Source organism: Adiantum capillus-veneris, chromosome 4, assembly GCF_014529385.1.
Source record: "Adiantum capillus-veneris isolate H3 chromosome 4, ASM1452938v2, whole genome shotgun sequence".
Classification (NCBI taxonomy): Eukaryota; Viridiplantae; Streptophyta; class Polypodiopsida; order Polypodiales; family Pteridaceae; genus Adiantum; species Adiantum capillus-veneris.
In genome coordinates, this window is record NC_140934.1 from 147,804,241 (window position 1) to 147,831,775 (window position 27,535).

Genomic DNA, 27,535 nt, shown 5'->3' on the forward strand with positions numbered 1-27,535 from the left:
AGGCCTAATCCGACCTAGTAGTTCACCATAAGGAGCTCCAGTACTTCTTGTCAAGAAGCAAAACGGAACCTTTCGTATGTGTATCGACTACAGGGCTTTAAACAAGATCACCATTAAGAATAGGTTTCCCATTCCTAGAGTGGATGATCTATTAGACAAACTAAAAGGGGCAAACATATGTAGCAAAATTGACCTTAAATCGGGTGATAATTTGGTTTGACAAATGCACCAGCCACATTTACACGCATGAAGAATCGAATTTTCATTGACCATCAAGATTTTGTGATTGTATTTTTTGATGACATTTTGGTATTCAGTAGATCTGAAGAAGAGAATAAGCAACATTTAACACATGTATTTGATCTGCTTGCACAAAATCACTTGTATTTGAATCCTGAAAAGAGTTCATTTTTCCAATCTGAAATTGAATATTTGGGACACATTGTATCGGGTAAGGGAAAACATGTCGATCCAAAGAAAATTGAAGCCATTCAATCATGGCCTAGACCCAAAAACTTGCATGAGCTATGATCTTTTATTGGTCTTTGTAGCTATTACACGAAATTTGTTTGTAATTTTGTTTACAAAGCACATTATTTGACTCTCTTGTTGAAGAAAAACACGCCTTATGAATGGACTGATTTACAAGAAAGCTCATCTAATGGACTTAAACATGCTTTGACTAATGCACCTGTATTGCAATTGCCTGATTTTGAAAGACCATTCTTTGTGGTAGTCACTGATGCTAGTGGAAAAGGTATCGGTGCAGTCCTCATGCAAGATAACCATCCAATTGCTTTCGAAAGTCGTAAATTCAAACCGTCTGAAACAAAGTTCGGTACTTATGATAAAGATTTGACTGTTGTGGTACATGCATTGAAAATTTGGAAACACTATGTAATGGGTACTGACTTGATCATTAAAACTGATCAACAAAGTATCAAATATTTACTTTCTCAGCCCTTAATATATTAAAGACATATTAAGTGGGCCACTTTTATTCAAAGTTTTCAGCCCAACATTCAATACCAACCTGGTAAATAAAACGTTGTAGCTGATGCTTTAAGTAGAAGACCCTCACTTAATCATCTATCAACCATTACGGGAACTTCATTTGACAATATGCCTGACACTTATGCACATGATGATAACTTCAAAATGACATGGTTGCACATGCTTGATAATTCTGTACACACATTACGGGAACTTCATTTGACAATATGCCTGACACTTATGCACATGATGATAACTTCAAAATGACATGGTTGCACATGCTTGATAATTCTGTACACACATTCCTCGAATACACTATTTAAGAAAACTTCCTTTATTTCAAACAAAAATTGTGTGTGACTAAACCTTTCCGTACATTAATTATTGAAGAATTGCACAAACCACCTTATGCTGGACATAGAGGATTTGCTGCAACTTTTCAAAATTTATGTCATGATTTCTATTGGCCTACTATGAGAATGGATGTTAAATAGTATGTTTCAACTTGTTTGATTTGTCAAAAAATCAAAGCAGCTACTCTACAGGTAAGAAATTGGGACTTTTACACCCTCTCCCCATTCCTGAAAGACCTTGGGAACATATTTCAATGGATTTTGTTACTGGTTTCCCACTCACAATGCACAAACATGACATGATATGGACTATTATTGACCGTTTCTCTAAACAAGCATATTTCATTCCTTGTACAAAAACACTCATAGCACATCAAGCTGCACTTTTGTTTCTTAAGACTGTTTTTCCACATCATGGTTTGCCTAAAGTGATTATTTCTGATTGAGATTGAAAATTTTGTAGTGCTTTTTGGACTACTATGTTTGAAAATCTTAGCACTACACTTGACTTCACTTTTGCATTTCATCCTGAATCTAATGGTCAAATCGAAGTCACCAATCGCACTATTATTGACTTGTTAAAAGCTTATGTTTCTTCTCAACCTAAGAAATGGGATGATTACCTTCATATTTTGCAATTTGCCTACAACAATACCACTCACACTGCCACGGGTAAGTCTCCATTTGAAATTGTCTATGGTCACTCACTTCCTGTTGGAATTAGGGTTGCAGAGAAACACACACAGCTTGGAGAAGACGAAGGAAGCTCAAGGCACACAATAGAGAGTGTGTTACTTAGTGTGCAATGGAAAGATAGATAGCCCTAGAGTGATGGGCGTATATACAATGCACGGGGGAAAAAACCTCCTAAAGAGGGAAAAAATGCCCCGGCGGTCCTAGTGTGTTCACACACATCACTACCACATGTATATGGTAACAAATCCCCCCTGGAGTGATGCGGTGAACGAGAGCTGGCACATGAGTAAAGGGAAGTGCCATGCCCTGAGGACAGGATCAGTCCACAAAGGGGAGTAAGCCCAAAGCTTTGCGGAAAGCTTCAAGCTTCTCACGAGACAATGCCTTTGTGAAAAGATCTGCAAGGTTGTCCTGTGTTGGCACATAAGCCAAGCTGATCTCTCCTGCTGAGAGCCTTTCCCTGACATAGTGGTAATGCACCTCAATGTGCTTTGTGCGAGCATGAAAAACTGGGTTCCTCGCAACTGCCAATGCGCTCTGACTATCAGTGAAGATAGTGTTGGCAGTGTCCTGTCCAACACCCAAGTCAGCCATAAGGCGTCTGAGCCATACACACTCAACCGTAGCTGTGAAGACTGCCCTGTACTCAGCCTCACAACTCGAAGTGGCCACAGTAGGTTGCTTCTTGCTCAACCATGATATACATGAACTGCCAAGCATGAAACAAAAACCACTTGTGGACACTCGCATGTCAAAACAACCAGCCCAATCTGAGTCCGAAAAAGCATGTAAGTCTGGCGGCAATGATCCCCCCTTGGGATAAAACAAGCCAAGATGTAAAGTGCCACTAAGGTAGCGGAAAATCCTCTTGACAGCCTGCCAATGCTTAGACCCTGGGCTATGCATAAATCTGCTGACCTGCGAGACTGCAAACTGAATATCTGGCCTCGTGTTGCATACATAAATGAGGCAGCCAACAGCAGTTTGGTAAAGAGTGACATCAGCAGGATCGCCAGCATCATGTAGACTCAACTTCAAACCTGTTTCCATGGGAGTGGCAATAGGTTTGCAATCCTCAAGTCCAAACTTACATAGCAATGTCTCTATGTAACTTTTCTGACACAAGGCAATACCACCATCACACTGCTTAAATTGTATACCCAAGTAATGATGCAACAGCCCCAAATCTTTCATCTTGAAAGTAGCATTCAAATCAGCCTTAAATTCAGCAATATGTCTCTCATTTGGTCCAGTGATCAGCAAATCATCAACATAAAGAACCACAATGAGAAATACATCATCCTCACGCTTTACATACAATGTGCTTTCTGTTGGACTGTTACGAAAGCCTCGTTTAACCAAATGAGTGTCAGCTTTCTCATACCAAGCACGAGGAGATTGCTTCAAACCATACAAAGCCTTCTTACATTTGCACACTTTGTCCTCTTGTCCTTTTATGACAAAACCGCGAGGCTGCGTTACATAAACTTCCTCAAATATGTCACCATTCAAGAAAGCAGTAACAATGTCTGATTGATGTACATCCCAACCAAAATGAGCTGCCAATGCACATAGAAAACGCACAGTAGTCATACGACAAGTGGGAGCAAAAGTCTCTTCATAATCTATGCCTTTTTGTTGTGCATAACCCTTTGCAACAAGTCGAGCCTTATGGCGATCGATCTCACCATCCGGCTTGCGTTTCAACTTGTAAACCCACTTCGTACCAATGGCCTTTTTGCCAGGAGGCAAATCACATAAAGTCCATGTGTCATTCTCTATAAGTGCATCATATTCTGATTTCATGGCAGCAATCCAATTTTCTGAATTCTGTGCTTCATCAAAAGACAGAGGCTCCTCAACATCATGTAAACTAGACACAGCCAAAGCATAACAATCTGATGCATAAGATGCATGGCGAGAGCTTGAACGAGTACGACTAGATAAAGGTGCATCCAATTTACTGTCACGCAAAGTGTGCACCAGCCATTTTGGCATACTTCTAGCCTGCTCATTTTCAGCCCTTTCCTCATCAAGTACATCATGTACATCTGCATCAGTAATAGGCTGTTCTAAAACATTTTCAGAAACCCCCATAGGCTGTACATTTGCCTCATTGGAACTTACATTCGTATTTCCACCACTGAAAAGAGGCAACAAAGTGTCATAAATGTCCTGTGAGCTTACATTACTGTCTCTAGTACATGACAGCAAGGGTTGAACAGAATCTTCCACAAACACTACATCCCGTGAAACCAAAATACGTTTTGTTTGCGGATGATACGACCTGTAACCTTTGCTTTCAGCACTATAACCAACAAAAATACATTTGACAGCCTTATCATCCAATTTTCTGCGCTGCACTTGTGGCACCAAAGCATATGCCAAACAACCAAAAACACGCATGTGCTCAATAGAAGGTTTTCTATCATGCCATGCTTCATATGGAGTAATAGACTGCAAAGCTTTCGTAGGACACCTGTTAAGTACATAAGTGGCACACATGATGGCCTCAAGCCAAAAAGAGTGCGGCAAAGCTTGACTTTTGACCATACATCGTGCCATTTCCGTTAGTGACCTGTTTTTCCTCTCAGCAACACCATTTTGCTGAGGTGTATAAGGCACTGTACATTGGTGTTTTATCCCACGACTAGCCAGAAATGCATTAAATTCATGAGACATATACTCCCCCCCTCGATCGGAACGGAGGGTGCCCATAGTACATTTTGAGACATTTTCAGCCATAGCCAAAAATTGTTTGAAGCACATAAAAACTTCGGACTTCGCTTTAAGCGGAAATACCCACGCATGCCTGGAGTAATCATCAATGAAAGTCACGAAGTACAGGTAATTGCCCAAGGACGGAGTTTGCATGGGCCCACAAACGTCACTATGCACAAGCTGCAACCTGCATGTGGCCCTAACTGAACCATCCTTTGGAAACTTAGAACGCTGCATTTTACCCAGAATACAGCCTTCACAAACATGTTTGATAGGTGCTTCAAGAGGCGGCAAAGAAGCAACCATATCAGATTTCTGCAAACGCAGCAAACTGGCAAAATTCAGATGACCAAAACGTGCATGCCAAAGTTTTGCATCTGAAATAGCCCTTGAATCTACAACAGCATTTGCAAAATTTTGTCCACACTTGTCATACAAAGTGAGCTTATACAGCCCACGGCACAAAAGCCCAGATGCAACAATTTCATCACCAAAACTGAGATCATGAACTGTACATCTGTCATCCACAAATTTGACTACAAGTCCAAGTCTAGCAAGTGCGGATACAGACAATAGATTCTTCTTGATCCCAGGTACATAAAGTGCATCAACAAGTGTGAAGGAACTGCCATTAGCAGCAGTGAGCACAATCTTTCCAACTCCCTGAACTGGATAAGAGGCGTTGTTGGCACAAGTGACTGAATTCCCATGAGGGACAGACTCGAGAGAGGTAAACAATTCACGATGTGAGGTAATGTGCTTTGTAGCACCACTGTCGAAATACCACACATGTGAATCTGCAGCAACTGACAAGCATGCATCATGGACAGCAGGATTGTAAGTGCACTCTGCGCTAAAAGCCCATTCTGCATCAACATCAGCATCACAATCTCCTTTCACAGAAGACTCAACAATGGCTGCATTTGTAGTGGAACCAGCATTTGCAGTGGAACCACCCTCTTTCTTCTTAGCCTCTTTGGCCTTCAACTTAGGACACGACTTGATCAAGTGATCATTGGCTTTACAATAATGGCAACGCATCTTCTTTTTGCCCTTATCACCAGAATTTCCAGACGAAGTGCTGCCAGCAGAAGCATTAGGAACAGAATTTTTGCCACTCGCAGCAGAACCATAAGAAGTGGCTGCATTACTGTTACCACCCTTTCTTTGAGAAGCAATAAAAGCCTGTTCAACTGCACGCTGCCTAGTCCTGTTTTTTCTAGAAAGTGACTCTTGCAACAGCAATGTGCATAATGCATCAAACTTGACAACTTCAGGATTTCCTTGGGTCATCAGTCTCCAAGTACTAGCAAAAGTCTGGTAGGAATCTGGTAAGGCATCAAGAACAGTCTGCACAAGGGAACTGTCAGAAATGACTTCACCTGCAGAAATGAGTTGCTCATTGATATCCTTGACACTAGCAAGGAAAGTGTCCATATCATCCTCCTCATGCATAATCTTCGACTCTAGCTCTTTACGCAGCAAAGCAATTTTAGCCTCATTGCGGCTTGCATAAAGACCTGCTAGAATATCCCAAGCCTGTTTTGCAGATTTTGCTGAACGGATGTGAGGAATAATGGTGCGCTTCACAGACAACGCAATCAATGCATGAGCCTGCGCATCCTTAACATCCCAACGAGCTTGTTCTGCTGTAGGCAAAACAACTCTAACAGCTGCAATCCTTGCAGCAAGACCTGCAACATCCTCAATATCGCCTACATCTTCAGAACCAGGACGTACATCAATGCCCTGCACAATGTTCCAGACACCTTTTGACACAAGAACGTGTTGCATCATATAAGCCCACATAGGGTAGTTGTCCCCATCCAACCTGTCCTCAGCAGCAAACATCTTGAACACATCTGTGTTGTTGTTGTCAGCCATGGTAAATGCTGCACCTGATGTGAAAACTGCCCGAAAATAGGAGAAATGGAGCGGGAACAACTTGTGCTATATAGCACAAACCGTAGAAGACTATAAGGCACCTGTTATGCAGAAAACGGCACTGACAGAAAATCTGCACAAAATGACGAAATAGCCTGTGCAGTACTGCCCGTAGTGGAAACGGAGGCCGAAATGAGCCCAAATCAAAATTCTGAGCAGACCAAGCTCTTCGAGCTCTCCCAAAATATTTGTCGACCTGCGAACGCTTGCCAAAGCTCACTGAAATCGGAGAAAGTGAGCAGGCGTGTGCTGGAGCAGCTGGCGACTAAGCCCGGGAGGACGTGACCTGCTCTGATACCAATTGTTGGAATTAGGGTTGCAGAGAAACACACACAGCTTGGAGAAGACGAAGGAAGCTCAAGGCACACAATAGAGAGTGTGTTACTTAGTGTGCAATGGAAAGATAGATAGCCCTAGAGTGATGGGCGTATATACAATGCACGGGGGAAAAAACCTCCTAAAGAGGGAAAAAATGCCCCGGCGGTCCTAGTGTGTTCACACACATCACTACCACATGTATATGGTAACACTTCCTACTCCTGCTTCACGTCTTTCTAATGTTGTGCCTGCCCCGCTGATGATTTCACTACTGACTTTCATGATATTTATGCAAGTGTGCATTCTGCCAGTAAACACTCACAAGAACTTTACACCAAGCATGCTAACAGGCACCGCAAGGCACACCAATTCAAAGAAGGTGATCATGTTTTACTTCGCATCGAAAAACGAAGGATCAAAAGTGTTGATACTAACGTCTTTGTTAAACTTGCTCCTCGTTTTTATGGACCTTTCAAAATTTCAGCTGTCATTAATGATGTTTCTTTCTGTTTAGAACTACCTGCACATTGGCACATTCACAATGCCTTTCACATTAGCCTTTTACGCCCATTGCAACTCATCCCTGACAAAATAGTTGACCAGAGACCACCACTACACGCACTGGAATGGTTTATAACCGTTACCTTTTGACTTTCAAGGGCCACCCTAGAGAGGATGCCAAATGGATGCCTGAAAAGTTTTTTCGCAACTTTCCCGACCTTCTCCATACTTTCCATCACTCACGGTCCAATTGATTTCTCTATTCAGAAACTGAGGACAGTTGCTATCCCTGGTGGGAGGGATGTTACGAGACTGGGCACCCTCCTATTGTAGTGGTTAGCTGCAATTGGGATAGCTGGCATAATGGTTAATTATGTGCTGTCTATTTGTTTTACTAATTGAGTTGATGATGATTTTGTAGAGTGGAATGCGGGGAGTTGATGAAGAGGTGACGGCAATTACTCTTGGCCATTTTATATTTGCACACTATTTTAGAATATCATTTCAATAAGCCACTATGGCTTTGTAAATAGTTGTAGTGGGAACTCCCCTTATGGGCCATGCAAGAACTAATGAGCTTCACTCATTTACAAAAGTGAAGTGGTTGTAAAAGAGGGGCCTCAATTTTTGGCACCTAAAACTCAAAAATAATATATTAAATACCAACTCCACAAGAGAGGTGCCGTGGAGTTTGGGGCTAGATTTAGGCCTTTCTCTTGCAGATTCTCTTCTCTACTCTCTTACGCTATGGTTATTTTGTTGTGTACTCTCTAATCTAGTCTCCATCCCTTACACATCTCTTACACTCTCTTACAAGCATGTCTATGTCAATTCTATGTTTACTGTGTGTGTGTGTGTGTGTGTGTGTGTGTGTGTGTGTGTGTGTGTGTGTGTGTGTGTGTGTGTGTGTGTGTGTGTCATAGTCTAGGTGTGAGTCTGTGTGCTTGGAAATTGGAAGAAGAGGTGGACAGGTTGATGGTGATGTTTGGGAGCTTGTGTTGAATAATTTAAGCGGTCGATCTCCCCCCTCTTCTCCCAACAGAGGGTAGGGAAGAGGAAGAAGAAACATTTCATAAGAGAGACAATTAGTTCCTCACTTATCATCAATCTTCTTGCTAGCATACATAATAGCATAGTAATGAAGATGGAGAAGATGGCAAGCTTAAGCATTGAAGCATGGCTCTTGGTTGGATTTGCATTCCATAGCCAAGAGTGTTGGTGTAGGCTCTCAACCTCTCTACTTGCTTGGAGAAGGAGAGGGAGCTCTTGCACTTTGCACTTCACACAATGAGGGTGTGTGTGTGTGTGTGTGGAAGAGTATATCTCCCAAGCATGCTCTTAGTTTCCTTGGTCGACCCACCCATCCTCTTGCTTGTGATACAAATGACACACATGTTGACATTCAGGGTGATGTTTCTGCTCCTAAATCTGATGAGTTGACAAGGTATCCTAATGACTTGTGGGCATGTGGACCCATTTGGGATGCTGATTGATGTTTGTAATGTTGATGATGCTATTGGTGGCACTGAGTTTCGTGCTAGTTATAACTTTTATTGTGAGAAAGAGGTTCATTTGAGTGATGTGGATTGTGATGGTAGTCTTGATTGGGTATTTGATGATCCACAAGTTGAGATGGATGAGGAGATGCAAGTCAATGTGTACCATGCAATGTCAAGGGTGTAAAAGCTTAGGGAAACCTCACATGCATTTGTGGATGTTGAACAGGATTGTAGCTGGAAAGGTTGGAAGAGCCATGATGACATGGATACAATGGATGTTTTGTCTTGGCCTAATGTGAGAGATACATCTCATGTTGGTGAGAATTTTGATCCAAGGTCGTTTGGTTTGTATGACATGAACATTGATAGTTGGAGCTCACTAGTGATTGATTATTGTCCTTGTGACTTTGAAGGATGCCATTATGTGTGCATGATGGATGCAAGAGACAATATTTTTCATTTGATCATGGTAAGGGTACATGGTGCTGATTCTTTTTTACATGATGTATCTTTGTAAATAGCTTGTGCATAGTCTACTATTGAGCATGAATGCTCTAGCAGACTAGGGGTTTGGAAAATTATGTTGCACGTATTTTGAGAACCTCATTTTTTGTAAAGTTGTACATTTGGACATGAAGCCCGATGTCAAAAGTGTGTGTGTGATTTATTTTTGTGGGATTTTTCTCTTGCCTTAGAAAACACTTGTCCATGCAGGGCAAGTCGTTAGTGTAGCCGAATAGCTCTCTGTTCGCATCAATTTTGCACATAATGAGGTGTGTAATCTGTAATGGAATTGGCCTATTAACTTGAGACTAGCAAAAATCACAGAGAGTAATTTTTGTGAAATTACTTTGTGAGCATAGCGAGTGAACATAATTGATGGTAGCAACATAATCATAGCATTTAGTTAACTTGGCATGAACAATACCATTGCAAGAGAGAGAATTTAGAGAACATGAACAATTGAGGACCGGATTTATGTGGAGCCGGTCCCCCCTCCAATAGGCATTTGTATTATGATTTCTCCCATCAAGAGAGACTTGTTACAATATAATCTTTGTGTTCCTTCTTGTGACCTAGGTGATGCAATGAAGATGGAAAGCTTCATGCATCACAAGCATAACATAAGCTTTGTGGCAATCTTTAACTATTCCAAGAATCAATCCCAAGACCTCAAACACCTTCGAAGGTGGAGAGAGCTAGCAGGGAATGAGGGTAGGAAAGAGGAAGAAGAAACATTTCATAGGAGAGAGAATTAGTTCCTCACTTATCATCATTATTCTTGCTAGCATAGTAATGAAGATGGCAAGCTTAAGCATTGAAGCATGGCTCTTAGTTGGATTTGCATTCCATAGCCAAGAGTGTTGGTGTAGGCTCTCAACCTCTCTACCTACTTAGAGAAGGAGAGGGAGCTCTTGCACTTTGCACTTCACACAATGAGGGTGTGTGTGTGTGTGTGTGTGTGGAAGAGTATACCCCCCAAGCATGCTCCTAGCTTCCTTGGTCCACCCACCCCCTTGTAACTCATTCTTGAGCTCATTGGACCCCTCCAGGCCTAGCCAATCACAAGCAGGAGGTAAATCAAGTAGCAAGGGTAGCCTTGGGACAAGTGTCCCCCTTTCCCCTTTGAGAGAGAGGACTTGATAAATGTAAAAACAATTAATTAAATATTCGAAATTATCGTTGGACTCTTTGGGTGGCCAAGCAAAAGGCTTCAGGCACACCATGAGGGCAACATGAGGAGGAACTTGACAAGTGTCCCTTTTGCTTTCTTTGTACCAAGCATGCCTTGTGTGTGTGTGTGTGTGTGTGTGTGTGTGTGTCTTCTCTCTCATCCCCCCTCTTGTAGGGCTCCCCCTGTCCTTGTATGGATTGGTATTGACTTTTGCACACCTCAAGCCACTCAACCTTTGGCCCGGTTCCCACCACAATCTTGGCCCTTAAGCCCCTCAAGCTTGGTGTAGAAGGCAAAGATAGTCCGAGCAGGCGGGAAGTGTCCCTTAGAAGGCCAAAAAGTGGATCAGTCACACGTCAGTAATTACCTCAGACAGTTACTACAGTAACTCTTGGGAGCTATAAATAGGACCCATTACATTGTAATTGGGCTTGTTGCTTCTTACTCTTAGTTCTTGGTTTAGTTGTTTATCTTTCGGCTTTAGCTTTCCAAACATTTTCAAATTACGAGCTTTTTGCCTCTAGCTTCACTATGTAATCATTACTATTGTAATCATTTGAGCTCAAACCCATTACACACTATACTGATTGTCCTCAAACTATTAATTTGAATCTGCAAATATTTTTCCAGTTGTTTAGTATTATGTCTCTCATCTCAATGTACTATTTCAGTTTAGTTGACTATTTCAGTCCAGTCTCAGTTCTCTATTCCAGTTTAACTAATTGAACTGACCACGTACTAGTAGCTTTAGATTCTAGCATTGGAATCAGCTATTTGAAGAGATAAGCTCCAATTCCATTTTGGCAATCATAGTGGTTAGAGATGTTAGCTCTTTGACAAGAATACTATTTCTCCCACTTGAAATTTTTAGTAGTATTGATGGCGCCCAAAGCCAGTCGTGGTCGCAAATCGTCAACCCAGTCAGGCATTGATTCCAACCGCGTCGACCCTATTCCTGAGGAGATAGGAAGAGATTCTAATCCTAAGGACCCAGTGACTGAGAGTGAGGCTCAGGAGGAGCATAGTCATGTTGATGAGGCCAAGGACTCTCAGCACTGAAAATTTCTTTCCCGGTGTTCAAAGGTGGGAAGAAAGATGATCCAGATGTTCATATCCAAGCTTTTGAATAGTATGCTGAGTTGAAGAATATTGATGAAGACGACTGGGGTGAATACTTTCCTCAGACACTAAAGGATGCAGCGAGGAAATGGTACTATCGTTACCCGGCTTGTCAACTCAGGTCATACAACAAATTTCTCAAGGCTTTCAGACTGGAATATTCAGACAACAGGGGAGATGAGGACATCCTCTGTGAGCTAGATAAGATTAAACAAGGGAAATTGTTAGTGAGAAGTTATGTTGATAAAATCAAGGAGTTAACCAAGCAGCTGCAGGGACCACCATCAAAAAAGAGGTTGCGCGCATGGTTTCTTAATGGGTTACGCAGTAAGAAGCTCAAAGAACAGGAGGTGTCTGCGCCAACAAAGAAACTTAATGATTTGGTGTAGCGAGCTTTGAAGATTGAATAGCAGGCTAAGAAGGAGAGGAGTCACAAGAAGAGGAGGTCCAGTAGTAGCAGTTCTTCCACTGAGAATTATGATTCCAATGAGACCTTTAGTAGCTCTGAAAGCAGTTCAGATGAAAAGAGCAAAGACAAGGCCAAGAAGGGGTCTTGGTCTAGAAAGATTGATGGGATGGTCTGACAGATTGCTGAAATCAGTCAGACCAGACAACCAATTAGGAAAATGGAAACTTGGTGTTCAAGGTGCAAATCTGAAGATCATGTTTCCAATGAGTGTCCACAATGTACTTATTGCAAAGCATATGATCATTTATGCAACAATTGTAGCATCCACATTCATCACTTCAAGAAGGGAAAAGATTTGTCTGTAGTGGCATTTACCAATGCTAACCAACCAGAGTGGAGACAACGAGTGTACCCCAAGAGGATAAATCAGATACCATTGGTACTGGTACTGGGAGCGACAGGTACCTGGGAGGTACTGGCTGGGGCCGGGGTCGTGGTAACTTTCAAAATCAAAGCCTTAACTATTATACTTGTGGCAAGGATGGGTATTTTGCAGCTTAGTGTCCAGAAGCACCCAGCACTGTGGCTACTGAGGCGAAAGCCCCAGAGCTAGTTCCAATACGAGTAGTTACATGCAGTAAAGAGGTAGTCATTGAGGAAATTCCATATGAGCCAGCAAAACCAGTCATTTCAAAAAGTAGCAAATGGGCTCAGCAGAGAGAGGTGTGGAAGGCAAAGGGTAAACAAAAGGTAAATGAATGGCAAGAGCAGATAGAAGTAGTGGCTAAGATCACAGAAGATCTAGCCAAGAAGCTGCCAGAGCAGCCAAAAAGTTATGATGCCCAGGTCATTCAGAAGATACCAGTCCAGTCTTTTGAGAAAACACAACCAGATCAGTTAGGGTCTGGAATTCCTAAGACTATGTTGGCTGCAATTCAGGGACTGGTGAAGGAACTAGGGAATATTAAATCAGAAATAAATGCAACAAGAAACACTGGAAGAGGCACTGTAGGTATCAGAACAGAGAAATGACATGCAAAGAGTCCGGATTCTTCAAGTTCTAATTATAACTCCGATCAGGAGAGAGAAAGAGAAGAAATTCATGTCAAGATTTGTGAAAGAATTCAAAAATTGACAGTTGAACTAGACGACGTTAGAAAAACTTTGCGTGAAGCAGCGAAATTCATCAGATAGCAAAGGAAGGCTGAAGCAGAAGCCAAAGCAGTTGACTTGGCTGCTGTCAGAAACAATGAAGTGCACATGATCCAGGTAGACTACAAGGGTAGGAAACAATGGGAGCCACTATCTGGTGTCATACTGGATGGAGGAGCAGGGGTAAATTGTAAGGTCTCTGACCCCGATAAAAAAGAACACCATTGTACCTTGAAATGAACATAATGGAATAAGTTACTATTTTTAGTTTTTTTCCAAATTCTGTCAATGCCATGATGTTTCGAATGTTTTAAAGCTTCGAAATGTGAATTAAAATAATTTTTGTAAAAAAATTCCGAAAATAGTAAGTTTTTGGTCACCCGACCCGTCTAGTTTTGATCGTCTCGAAAAACTGCACCCATACCCCAAATTTGAAAAAATGCATTTTCGGACCCCGGGGGTTGCTAAATATGGCAGGTACTCGGGCCAATACGTCTTAGTTAGAGCTCCGTATAGCAATTTACGGCATCAAAATCCGACTCGTATGGCCCGTTTTAGCCTAAAATCAATTTTTCCAAAAATTGAGCAGGGGGGCACCGGAGCCCGGGACTGTGTGGGAACAGGTTCTAGGCCACTCCAGACCAGCTTTAGCAGCTAGGGGGCGCCCTCTTGCCTTGTGGGAGTCTTTGGGAAGTTTCCAAGCTTGCAACTAAGTGTGAGAACCAGTTAACTAAACCAACTGGACACTTGGTGGGTAGGGGAACTGGACTTGCCAATGCAAGGACTGAGTGCTCACTCAGATGCTTATAGCAGCAAAAATTGATTTTCAGCCTGTAGGAGCCTATTTAAAGGCCTACTCACACACACACACACACACACACACACACACACACATATGCTCACAAACACATAGTGCACACACACACACACACACACACATATGCTCACACACACATAGTGCACACACACACACACACCTACACACACTAGGAAGGTGCTGCCGGTACACACACCTTTTGAAGGAGAATCAAGGAGGGAGGTGTTGTCGAATTCTTGCCTCAAGAAGCTCGATTAGATCAGAGAATCGAGAAGATTATCAACCCTTAATCACGGTAACCACGGTTTAATAAATGCCTTCTGTAAATTCTTTTCATTACCATCTAAATCCTCGTCTATTATGCTTATTCCTACTCGTAATTCTTTAAAATTACTCTCTAATTTCTCCTTAACCATATTCTATTATGTAATCATCATCCCATAGCTGAATTATCAGCCATTCATCACTCTTAATTAATGATTAAGTGCATGATTATTAGAATTTTCTCTCTCTAGGTAGCATAGTAATTAATCTGTAAGCCGGTAATTGTGTAGATTGATGAGAATCACTCTTTCTGTCACTCATCAATAATGTAGCTAAATTAAATTCATTTCTCTTATGCATTAAGATGTAATTAAGGGAAAATTAATCCGTCGTTAAGTCTCTAAGAGTTGACTTTTCTTACACCTATGCATAAGGTGAATCTGCACCATCTATTTGCTAGGAAAGAGATTAATCATACTTAATTCATCTCTCTGGTAATTCCATTAGTGAAATCCTATTATTCTTAATCATGTAAGCCGAGTAATTATCTTTAGAGCCGGTTCCCATAGGATTATGTGTCATTCATAATGATTGCTATATGGTAAATCTAGACCTCTCATATAGGAGGGATTAATTAATGTTGCTAATTTATCTATTGGGTTCTTATGACGCTTGCGAACCTTAGCTCTTTTCTCAAAGCTAATTATTTAAAGTAGTGAGTAAAATGGCTCCGGTTAAGAGAACTCGCTTTGGTGGTGCCCACGACCGCGAGGCGGGAACAAGCAATGACAATGGAAAAGGAAAAGCTCCCATGGACGATCAAATACCGGCCATCTCACGGGCCATCGACGAGGAAATGAAAGAGGTAGGTCAGAATTTCATTCAAGTTGTTTAATTTAACATTGCACACGTTTAGCTAGGAATGAACATATCCCCAAACATGTTGGAGAAATCCGATGGAAACCTCCGCATTGAATTCATTGTACATTAAGTTCTAAAGTAGGAAGGAAATGATTGATGGGTATGCTGTTTGCAAGAGGAAAGAATGTCTGCTAGGGAAAATTTAGCTCAACATGTTCATTTTATTTCCAATGTTGAATCAGTCCTGACCCCCCTACTGATCACAGGGGGCAGAGTTCCTCATTAAGGGCTCTTGAATCCACAACTTGCTTTTTATGCGGTGGATACCCACGACTTGCTTTCTATGCGGTGGGAACCCACGTCTTGCTTTCTATGCAGTGGGAGTGTCCATGACGTGCTTTCTATGCGGTGGACATACCTAGTTGTATGGGCAGCTAGGCGACAATGGGAGGAGTGAACTCTCGTTGGAGGGGGGATGTTGTAGCTCCAGAACATTGGAATTTTAATGAATGAGTTTGAGTAGAATTTTTACTAGAATACTGTCTTGGTGTTGTTTGCAATACTGGTTGAAGGGATGTCTTAACGAACAATGTGCTTTGGATTTAAAACAAGGAAAGTTTATGTTGAACAACCTTTGTGGTAGTAATTAGGTCACACAACGAAGTGTGAGTGTGGGGGTGGAAAATGGGGGCTTGGCTCAGGTTTCCAATGCCTACAAGGTGGGTGGTCCCGATTGGTTGGGAATTCTCTGTCCCCATAGTGCTTACTTCGATATTAGTAATACTCATTGCCCCTAGAGCGGTGAAATCTCGAGAGTACGTACCTCTGAAACATGGGGAAAAAGGCACTCGGGGTTTCTCTCCTCTTGGAAGGTGAGTCTTAGGATCGCTAGATAGTTTAAGTACGCTCCCCTTGCGAGGTGGAGCTAGATCTCCTTGCTAGTAGGATCGAACTCGACTCACTTTGTGATGAGAGATCATCCTCTAGTCGACCCTAAACCATTTTGTTTGCTTCCGCAATAGATCTAGTGGCCACCAGGTTCACCATCCAATCCGGTGGTTGATACGGCGGGGTGGGACCTCACATAAATATCCTGGCGGCACACCTTCAACAAAGAATGGGTATCACAAATCTGAAACCAGCACCCCTTCAAAGTTCGAGTGGCGGATCATGGAGTTGTGTAGGCAAGTGGGATGATAGAGAGTATGCAGATAAGGGTGGGCAAGGAAAATTTCAAGACTAGTTTCCTAGTTTTAGATGTGCAAGGCGCATATGGGATGCTACTGGGGCACCCATGGTTGCGAATGGTGCAGGCTGTTCATGATTATGCCAATCAGACTCTGACAATACAAGGCACCAGTAGAATAATTCAGATTCAAACCAATAATACTAGAAGCTAGAGAAAGGCATTGTGATCAGAAGAGCTTTTCCAGAAGTATGGAGTAAAGAAGATTGAGAGGATGCTGGCAGCAATGAATATTTTTCCATTTATCGAGATAGATATAGATGTAGTATTATTTGACAAAGATCAAGCTGAAAAACAAAGGAAGCAATTTCCAAGTCAGTTCACCAAATTGAATTCTGGAGAACGATCAGTTCAGATAACTGGAAGGCCAAAAAAACCAGCTGACTCTACAAAGGAATTCTCAGATGCCAGTACACCAACGATCTCTGAACAAGTACACTCTGAAGAAATTAATGAATTAAGGGGACCGTCTTGGGATTACGTTGAGTTAACCAAGAGGAAGGGAGGTGGGCCTAATTGGTTGCTTCCAGATAATCAGGAAATCAAAGAATGGAACGTGGGGTCTGAGGAAAATCCTAGATTAATCAAAGTCAACAAGCATCTAGACCCAAGAATGAAAGAGAAAGCTTGAGACATGTTTCAAAAGTACAAAGACGTATTCGCATGGGAACACACTGATGTAAAAGGGGTAGATCCTAAAGTTTGTCAACATAGAATACCTCTGAAACCGGATGCCAGACCAGTGAGACTGCAATGATATTGAATGAATCCAAATTATGCCAAGAAGGTCAAGGAAGAGATAGATAACCTTCTGAAGGTTGGGTTTATCATTGAGATCCCCAGTAGTGACTGGTTATTTCCTATTATAGTAGTGCCCAAGAAAAATGGAAAGCACAGAGTTTGTGTGGATTATCGAAAGCTAAATGCTCAGACCATTAAGGATCCTTTTCCATTACCATTTACAAACTTGATGAAATTGCAGGCCCCGAGATGTATAGCTTTATGGATGGCTATAGTGGCTATAATCAACTACAAATTTCTCCTGAAGACCGGAGTAAAACTACTTTTTTTACTGAATGGGGAGCATTCATATATCTGATTATGCCATTTGGTCTTTTGCAATGCTCCAATGACCTTCCAAAGATGTATGATGGAAATATTCAGTGAATTTCTCCACCGATTTCTTGCCATATTTATGGACGACTTCATTGTCTATTCAACTGAGGAGAAGCATTTGCTCTTTTTGGAAATGGTTTTCCAGTGTTGCAAGGAAAAAAGGATCTGTTTGAACCCATTCAAATTGGTTTTCTTGGTCTAGAAAGGATAACTATTGGGACACATAGTGTCGAGGAATGGCATAGAGATGGCCAACGACAAGATCCAGCAAGCTAAGGCACCACGCATTGGATCAGAGTTAAGTTCTTTCTTGGGATATATCAATTTTTATAGAAGGTTTGTGCATATGTTTGCTTCCAAGGCATTGCCTTTGTATGATCTCACAAAGAAGGACAACAAGTTCATTTGGACTGCTGCATGTGAGGAGAGTTTTCAAGATTTGAAGAATGCTATTATTAGTCAGTAAGTCCTTCAACAATCGAATTGGGATGTTATTTTTCATGTGCATGTCGATGCTTCAGGACTGGAAATGGGAGAAATATTGGCTCAACCAGAAGGGAGGACTGACTATCTAATGTATTTTGCAAGTCGAAGACTCAATCAGGCTGAATAGGGATATACCACTACTGAAAGAGAAGCCCTAGGAATGTTTTTCAGTGCTACTAAATATTGACACTATTTGTTGGGCAAGCTACATTTTTATGTGGATCATCAGGCATTATTATTTTTTATTAACAAAGTCATTATTCAAGGCATACTAATAAGATGGATGATGTTCCTAATGGAGTTTGAATTTTGTATATTTCATAAGCCCGATAAAACCCATTGTGGTGCTGGTTTCTTATCTAGGAGTACTGATGGCTACTCCGAAGTATCATTAAGAGATGAGCTAGTGGACACAAAGTTGTTTCAGGTAAAATCTGAGGAAAACATCGATCCAGAATGGTATGATATATATCAGCTCTTTTCTAAAGGAGGATTCCCAAAAAACTGGACTCACAATCAGAAGAAGGCTCTGATTATTAAGAGTATGAAGCTTACCATTATAAGAGGAATGCTCTATAGACTGGGAGTAGATGAAGTTCTTCGACGATGTGTACAACCAGGAACAGATCCAGTACAACCAGTACTAGAGCTAGTCAAGGGGTCAGGAAAGTCTTAGCACGACAAAACCATGTCAATAGCAGAATCAGTAAAGGGTCAGAGCCAGTATCACTTTTTATGGGGAAAAGGGCCAGTGGGACTGTCGATAATAATCATTATAAGGAATATGGGGAGTATTATCCAATGCATGTATGTCATGTTGCTAGTGGTGCACAAAACTCTAGGAACAGTAAGTAGTGGAGCTTTTATGGCGCGAACATGTATAACAGTAAGGCGAGTGGGAATTCTTCCTCATAAATCTCTTACGCGATGCTTGCCTGCTGTTACACATTCGCCATCGCCAAGCTCTGAGGCTTCTTTCCTACAACCACAAACTTCCTCGTCTGAAGCATCTGTCAATCACTAACTATCCTTACCAGCCACACCTGGTTACAGCTTTGACTATCCAATTAAGTCTTCTTCCTCTAAAGACTTATCATCTTCACAATGCATGGGTGGAAGAAAAATGTCGAAAAAGATGCAGAATATTGCAGACAAAACTTCGGTTCTCATCACCTCTATTAAAGTTTCTCTACCACTTATTCCCCATAGCAAGATACAACGGTATGTGTTTAATGAGCAAGCAGAAGCATTGCTCTGACTGTGGGATTTGCATGTAGTGGTACAAGCCACAAGATGAGATTTTGACACGGCTATAATCAAGCAGGTCCTTGATTCCTTCGATGTCAATGAGGACAGTGTCATAGTAAATGGTATGAAAGTGTCAGTCACTCTTGACAACATTTCTTATGCCTTCAAAATGCCAAATGATCCGAAGCCGGCTATAGCAATTGCAAAACAGATAGGTGACACTCTTAAGGAAGATGAAGCAGCTAAGAAAAAATGCAAGGCTAGTGCACGAGGGGTTCCAGTAGTAGCAGGTCTGGACTTCCCTGCTACTGACAAGTTTTGTGGCCAAAGCTGCTAGTTTAAAAAATAACCCCACATATGTGTCAGAGAAGTTGTTTGCTATGTTGCTGGCAAAGGTTAGATGCAACAACTCCAATCAACTTATGTCAGATCTTGTCTCATAATGTGCTTCAGTAGACTACCAAGTTGAAATCTCAGAATGTTTTCAAAGCTTGGTATGTCTGGCAATTTCTTTACTGGGAAACTTCTCCAAATGCTCATTATCAGGTAAAGATGGCTTGGAGTAACAAGCCCATCCCAAAGACTAACAATGTTGACTTATCTTCAAATGAAGAAGCTCTGGGCACTCTGTTGGCTCTAATTGGACAAAAGAGGAAGGCCACACAGGTGGAAGCCAGTAATTCAAAGAAACCTAAGGCTACATTGCCCAAAATCCGTGCTTTCTTAAAGGAACTAGAAAGTCAGGTCAAGACTTTACCTACTATAAAATATTCAGCAAGCCAGCAGACTTCGGTCGGCCAGGCTTCAGTAACACCTGATGAATAGACTCCGGCACGGTTTCCTGCTGGGACCAGCCACCAACAAGCAGAGCAGACTCTAGCAAACACCATTGTTGAAAAAGACCAGCACAAGAGGACCAGTGCTGATCAGCTGGCAATTCATACTGATAAGGGAAAAAGTCCAGCTAGAAAATTCCTATCCCTTTCAATGAATTGGCTTTAGCCTTACTAAAAAAGACATACTACAACAGCTAAAGAATCACCCTCTCAAAGGACGATTGATTCTTTAGAAGCCTCACTTTGCAACGTTACCATATATGGCTCATGTTACGGTTTATGAGCCAATTCCCTCTGACCCAATGACAATAATGGATGGTTGCTTAGTGCTTATCCAATCATCATAGAATACAATTGTCAATGCTTTGGGACAAATGATGGATGCTTTAGCTTCCATTGATGAAGTGAATAAGCTAAAAGAAGAACTGGAAAACAGTCAGCAAAAAGTTTAGAAATTAAAGCGGGATATAGGAGCACAATCTTTGCGGCATAGTATTCTTGAAAATCAGTCAACCACCAGGACAATTTAGACATTGGAAAGTAAGCTATTAAAGCTTGAATCAAAGAATAGGCAGTTAACTGAAGACAAGCCAGAGGCTCTGAGAAATGCTGACAGATTTGAGACTATGTTGAGGATGAAGATGGTTGATTTCAACACACTGCATTAAAAGCCTCTTTAATAGAGAGATACATATATAATAACTTGGTTGATATTCTGAATCCAAAAGGAAATGCCACATTCAATATGGATAATCTGAAGGCGCTTATGGAAACTATGAAGAGTGATTTGCAAGATAAGCTTTCTGAATATAACAGTGCTTTGGCAAATCAAGCTATTCTGGACTACATTGATAACAGAATGATCTTGATGAAGATTCTGAGAAAGTGGAAGAGAAGGATGAGGAAAGGGAGGACAAACCCATAGACAACAAACTTGATGATGAAAATAACTTTCCTCCTTCTCCACCTTCAGGATGTGGTGTTGGTGGATCAACTTGCCACAGGGGGCAGTCAGCCCAACATAGACCAGCCAGACCAATACAAAGGCCAAGGGGCTGATGATCATAGCAACTAGGCAATGAACTCATGGACAACATTGAAGGCTCCCTAGTACACCAGCCACAACACAGTTTTGTTGTGAAAGGAAAAGCTAAAGTTGTGACTGAGACCTTTAGGGTGATGAGCAACATTCATTATAGCTCATCACACTGAACAAGAGACTGAGATATTAGCAAGCTCCTATTACAAGGATGTATTTAGAAGAGGGAGACCAGGGGGCTGATGATCATAGCAACTAGGCAATGAACTGATTGACAACATTGAAGGCTCCCTAGTACACCAGCCACAACATAGTTTAGTTGTGAAAGGAAAAGCTAAAGTTGTGACTGAGACCTTTAGGGTGATGAGCAACATTCATTACAGCTCATCACAATGAACAAGAGACTGAGATATCAGCAAGCTCCTATTACTAGGATGTATTTAGAAGATAATGTTCTTATTTCAAATAGGGAACGCTTTCAAAGGCTCTACGTCGGCACCAAAGAAATGATTCAGCATTGCAAATCAAGTGCTTTCCATGATCAGGAGTTGTGCCAACTACCTGTGCATCCTAGCAGCATCCAATTGTTGGAAAGGGTACCTGAGTGGACACTAACTTCTGATGACATGATAGTCAATCCACACTGGCAGCGACACTCTATTTCCGATAGACACTCTTTAGCCTTGGAATTGGATCTACGGCTTGGGAACAGGCCTTCATATAAGTGCATGAAGGAAGTTAGGAATCAACTAAAGGAAGTTCTACTTCAGATGCAAATTGCTAGAGGAGTTTTGGACTAGAGGATACAAGCTATTATTGAAGATCACACTTCTAGTAGTAAAGGACCACAGACTCAAATGACAACAGGGGAACAGGCAACTACTCTCCGAAGACTCTTTCAATTAGTCTGTGTGACTTGGAAGATGATGCAACAAGAAAATCAGGCTGTACTAAATTTCTTGGAATTTGTGCCTGATTCACCAGTTCTCCTGTATGCATTACCCGCTAAGAAAGCTGAACTGCCCAAAATTTTCCCAGCAATGTATCCTCAAGATCCAGAACCAATGGATTGGCTCACATACTTCAACATCACTTATTATCTTCAGGACTGGTATGAGCGAGCCACTATAGAATGGAAAACCTGGCAAACACTGATCAATGATGCTCTCCAACTAAATGATGTTTTGGAACTACAAGGAGAAATGCAGAGGGTCAAACTCTGTATGGGACAATGGAAGATCCAGCTCAGAGGTCTCACCAAGATCACAAATCAATTACTTCAACTCACTGTGGAGTCCTCTAAAATCCCTAAAGAGGATATCACGGCTAAACTAGGACACTGGGGCCATAGTAGAGAGAAATGGTTGAGATTCTGTTTGAAGTTAGGATTAAAATGAATCAGCCTCTTTTTCAAGGATGGATCCACATAGCCTCGCATTGTCATAAATTGGCCACAACCCGTCTAACAAAGGGTAGATGCACGTTGTATGATCCCGACACCAAAACCTACAATCCTCTCATGCCTTATGAATTGGAGATATCCACTGAAAGGCGGGATCGGCTTGAGAAGGAGGCCATTTACAGATTGATTCAGAAGGACAATGGTGGCATGGGGACTTTTGAGGCACCGACACAAAAGAAGGGCAAGAGGAAGCGGGTTCAGTGGAAGGATACTGGGTAGTTCCATCTCAGAATCAGACGGTGGATTTTCCTAGTGAGGCACTGGAATTTCTTTGGTTGGGCACCCTTGGAATTACAATTATAAGGGTGTCAAGAACTCAATAAGCATGAAGTATGGTATAAATCTAGCAACTCCAAAAGCATACTATCATGAGTAACATCGGCCTACTCATGAGGAACATCGGCCAACTCAGCAAACAGACGGATGGGTTTGGGTGAAAGCATGTATAGGTGGCCTGGAAAGTAATGTCAAGGACATTGCTTTTTTGCGCTTAAAAGTGGGTGTTTTAAAAGTGCTTCAAATCTCAAAAATAATATCACTCTCCTAAGGTACGTCAACTAAGTCTCCTAACGTACCACAATTAATGAGACTAAATGTAATTTACTGTTGAACGCTGGATTATTGTCCGCCTCTTCTTTCCCACTACATCCTCTCTGAGCTTTCTCTCTGTTTTGAGTTTTCTTTGTCTCTGAGATCTCTCTTGGAGCTCTATCTAGCTCCTCTCTGTCTCTCTCTCACAGAGCTCTTGCTGAGATTTCTGTATTGCTCAGTCCCCCCCCCCCCCCCCCCCCCCCCCCCCCCCCCCCCCCCCCTCTCTCTCTCTCTCTCTCTCTCTCTCTCTCTCTCTCTCTCTCTCTCTCTCTCTCTCTCTCTCTCTCAGCACTCTTTCTCTTGCTCTCACGAACTCTATCTCTATAGGTTCCTCTTCTACGTGATGATTATTGAGGTATGTAAACACTTATTATGCTTTGTTAGTATCTTGCTAATTAGTGCAAGAAGTGCCATGTATTAATTAAAAGTATAGCGTGTAGTTATGATTTGTATTGTATTTCTTGTAGAGCAATCCTTTGAAAGTACTGCAACAATGGAGCACAGTGAATAACTGTCTATCAGCTCATTGTCATTGACTAGAGAAGCTCAACTTCAACGCAGAAAATTAATGAGGGAATATTGGGCTACTCAGAAACGAAAGCAACGTAAGGCAACGGTCAACTTTGTGACGGAAAGCAATACGGGGGAAATGGATGAAAGAAAGAAACGAAGGATATGTCAATCTATGGTACAACACTTTGATACATTAACCGTGGGAATGGATGCAAGTGGTAGGAAGGAAATCTTTGATGAACTTCTTCAACATCCTTGCTTCCTTACTATGCAGAGTAAATCCAAAGAGTTGGAAGCAATTATGCTGAGAAACATCCGCAACACTTTGAATCATGTGAAGGTCCCAAGATCTTCAGACGAGTTTTTTGTGAAGAAATCAGCAATGATGATGTTGGTGAATGGTGGAAGCAGGAGCAAAACACTGACATGAGCATACCGCAAGCTGCCAAGCTTATGGGGATCCACAAAATAAAATTATATTCAGCCAAACATCACTTAATAGTGTCAAGTGAATCCGATGGTTCGTTCCCTGCATCTGCGTGTCATAGAGATGATGCACGGAGAACTTACATCACTCAAACTGTTAAAGACATAGTCTTTCAATTTTGGACGGATGAGACGAGGGTGTCCCCCAACAAGAAAGATGTTTGCAATAAGAGACTAGCTAGATGTTCATATGTAAAGCATCCAATCCACCTTCTTGAGGAGCCTCAGGTAATTGATATATTTTTTTAGCACTTTTTATTAGTGACTACAACTCATATTCCTACTACAACATTATGTTTCTATACCACTTTTTATTGGTGCTACAACTCATTAATGCCACAAAATTATGTTTCTATACTTCTTTTTATTAGTGCTACAGCTTGTTTTGGTGTTTTGCACCGCTTTCTAGTGGTGCTGCAACATTAAAAAGTGGTGAAACATTACTATACTGGTCTCTAATTGTATCTGAACCACTTCTAAAATTTGATCAATAGTTCTAAATGTTTTTGAAGCACTTTTACTTGTGTTTCCACACCACTTTTTAGTGTGTTTGAACCAACTTTTAATGTTTTGCAGCAAGTTTTAATGTTTAAGAAACAGTTTTTACTAGAAATGCACCAACGCTTCACCGTAAACCCTACAAAGTGGTGTTCACCCACTAAAAAGTCTTGTTTACCCAATGCTAACAGACGTGTTTTACAAAATCGTAGGGGTGTTACAGGTGCAAACGTTTTTAGTGGTGCAGCTCACTTTTTCCAAGTGATGTAGCAGCTTTTAGTCATGGTGCAACAGTTATAGTAGTGCCATAGACTTTTTACTGCTGCTGCAAGAATGGTGCCCACCACCTTATGATGGTAACCAAAACCATATTAGTGGAGTTTGAACACTTACAAGTGATGTCACACCACAATGAAGTGGTGCACACAACACTTACACGTATAAAAACCACTTTCACGTGGTGTCTGACCGCATTCAAGTGGTGAGAAGCCACTTTCATGTGCTAAGTCACTACGTCATGACGTCCATCACTCCATGCAAGTGGTGAGGCACCACTCCCAAGTGGTGTGACACCACTTTCAAGTAGTAACTAAAACCTTGTCACACTGCAATCAAGCGGAAAGTTCCCGCTTTCAAGTGGCCAAACACCGCATTCAAGTGACAAGAAAACGCGTTAAAGTGGTGACTACCCACTTTGAACTAGTTTCTCACCACTCTCAAGTGGTCATCAAGTGGTGAACACCACTTTCATGTGCAAAGTACTACGTTAGTCATCACTCCATGCAAGTGGTGAGAAACCACTTTCAAGTGGCCAAACACCGCATTCCAATGACTTGAATCCGCGTTCAAGTGGTGACTACCCACTTTGAACTAGTTTCTCACCATTCTCAAGTGGTCATCAAGTGGTGAGATACCACTTTCAAGTGATAGCTTAAACATTGTCACTGCAATCAAGCGGCAAGCTCCCGCTTTCAAGTGGCCAGACACCGCATTCAAGTGACCAGAATCAGCGTTCAAGTGGTGACTGCCCACTTTGAAGTAGTTTCTCACTAATTTCAAGTGGTCGTCAAGTGGTGAGACAACACTTTCATGTGCTAAGTCACTACGTCAGTCATCACTCCATGCAAGTGATGAGGCACCACTCCCAAGTGGTAGCTAAAACCTTGTCACTGCAATCAAGCGGCAAGTTCCCGCTTTCAAGTGGCCAGAAACCACATTCAAGTAACCAGAATCCACGTTCAAGTGGTGATTGCCCACTTTGAGCTAGTTGCTCACCACTCTCAAGTGGTCATCAAGCACTTTTCACAAGAGCTCCTCCACTTCCAAGTTGTGTTGGACCACTATCTAGTTGTGATGATGGTCTGTCACCTAGTATTTTGTTCCTCCCAGCTACTTTTTAAGTGCTAGATTTTAATTGGTGACTGGCCACTTTGAACTAGTCGCTCACCACTCTAAAGTGGTCATCAAACACTTTTCACAAGAGCTCCTCCACTTTCAAGTTGTGTTGGACTACTATCTAGTGTTAATGCTGGTCTGTCACCTAGTATTTTGTCCCTCCCAACTACTTTTTAAGTGCTAGTTCTGAACTTCCCCATAACTTTCATATCCTTACTCACCACTTTTTAATCGTTTCCCACCATATTCAAGTAGTGCACACCATTTTTTATTGGCGGTTCATCACCGTCAAGTGGTTTGAATTCACTTTTAAGTCGTACCAAACCACTTTTTAGTTACGCTGAATGCGGTTTCTCACCACTATTAAGTTGTCCTCACACAACCTCTTAATATTCTACCTTTTTGTATGGTTACTAGTTTCTACACTAATTTGTATTTGTGGTGCATTATTTTCATAGGTAAAACAATACTACTAAATGTATCATTACTAGTTTTTAGTGGTGCACACCAGTTTTTAGTGATATAGAATCACTTTTTAATGTTTTGAAACAATTTAACCAGTTTTGAATGCTAAGTTTACTTTTAACATTTGTATACATGTATATTGCAGGTGGAGCTTTATTTAAGATTCAAGACAAAGTATGAAGATATTCAGATTTCGCAACATTGCTTCGAGTCTATGAAACCGTTCTTTGTCCAAAAATTGAGGGATCGCTACACCTGCTGTTGTATTGTGCATGTACAAATGATTTTCCTTATCACATGCGGACTCAAAGTTTTGATCTTCATGGTTCTTGCTGCATGTGCAACTGCCCTATATGCCGTCATCATGATGAAGTTGTCAACCATGGATGTCTTGCATACAAAAATGCAAGTATGAGTACCACTTCACTGTTGGAATCTATACTCTGCCCTATACTTGCAGAACATAGTTTCCATAGATACCAATGCTTAATTATGGGAACATGCAATGCATGTGGTGTAGGTAATATTCAGATCTGTCCAAGAGAAGAAGTCAAGAGCAGAGTAAGCAAGTATCTGTGAAGTTTTTTGAAAATATAGTGGGTGCTACTGGATTAAACAATGAAGCTAGAAAGAGCATTGTGAAAGACATTGTCCACAAGAAAATGCTGCCTAGAGAACTTTTGCGAGTGTACCAAGACCACTTGAAGAAGTATGTCACTCACAATTTTATATTTAGGTGGCAAGCACAACAGTTCAAGGACTGCATTTCTTTGTTTCCAGATGATGTGGTTGTCTCCATCGTTGACTTTGCAGAGAACTACTCCTTCAAGGA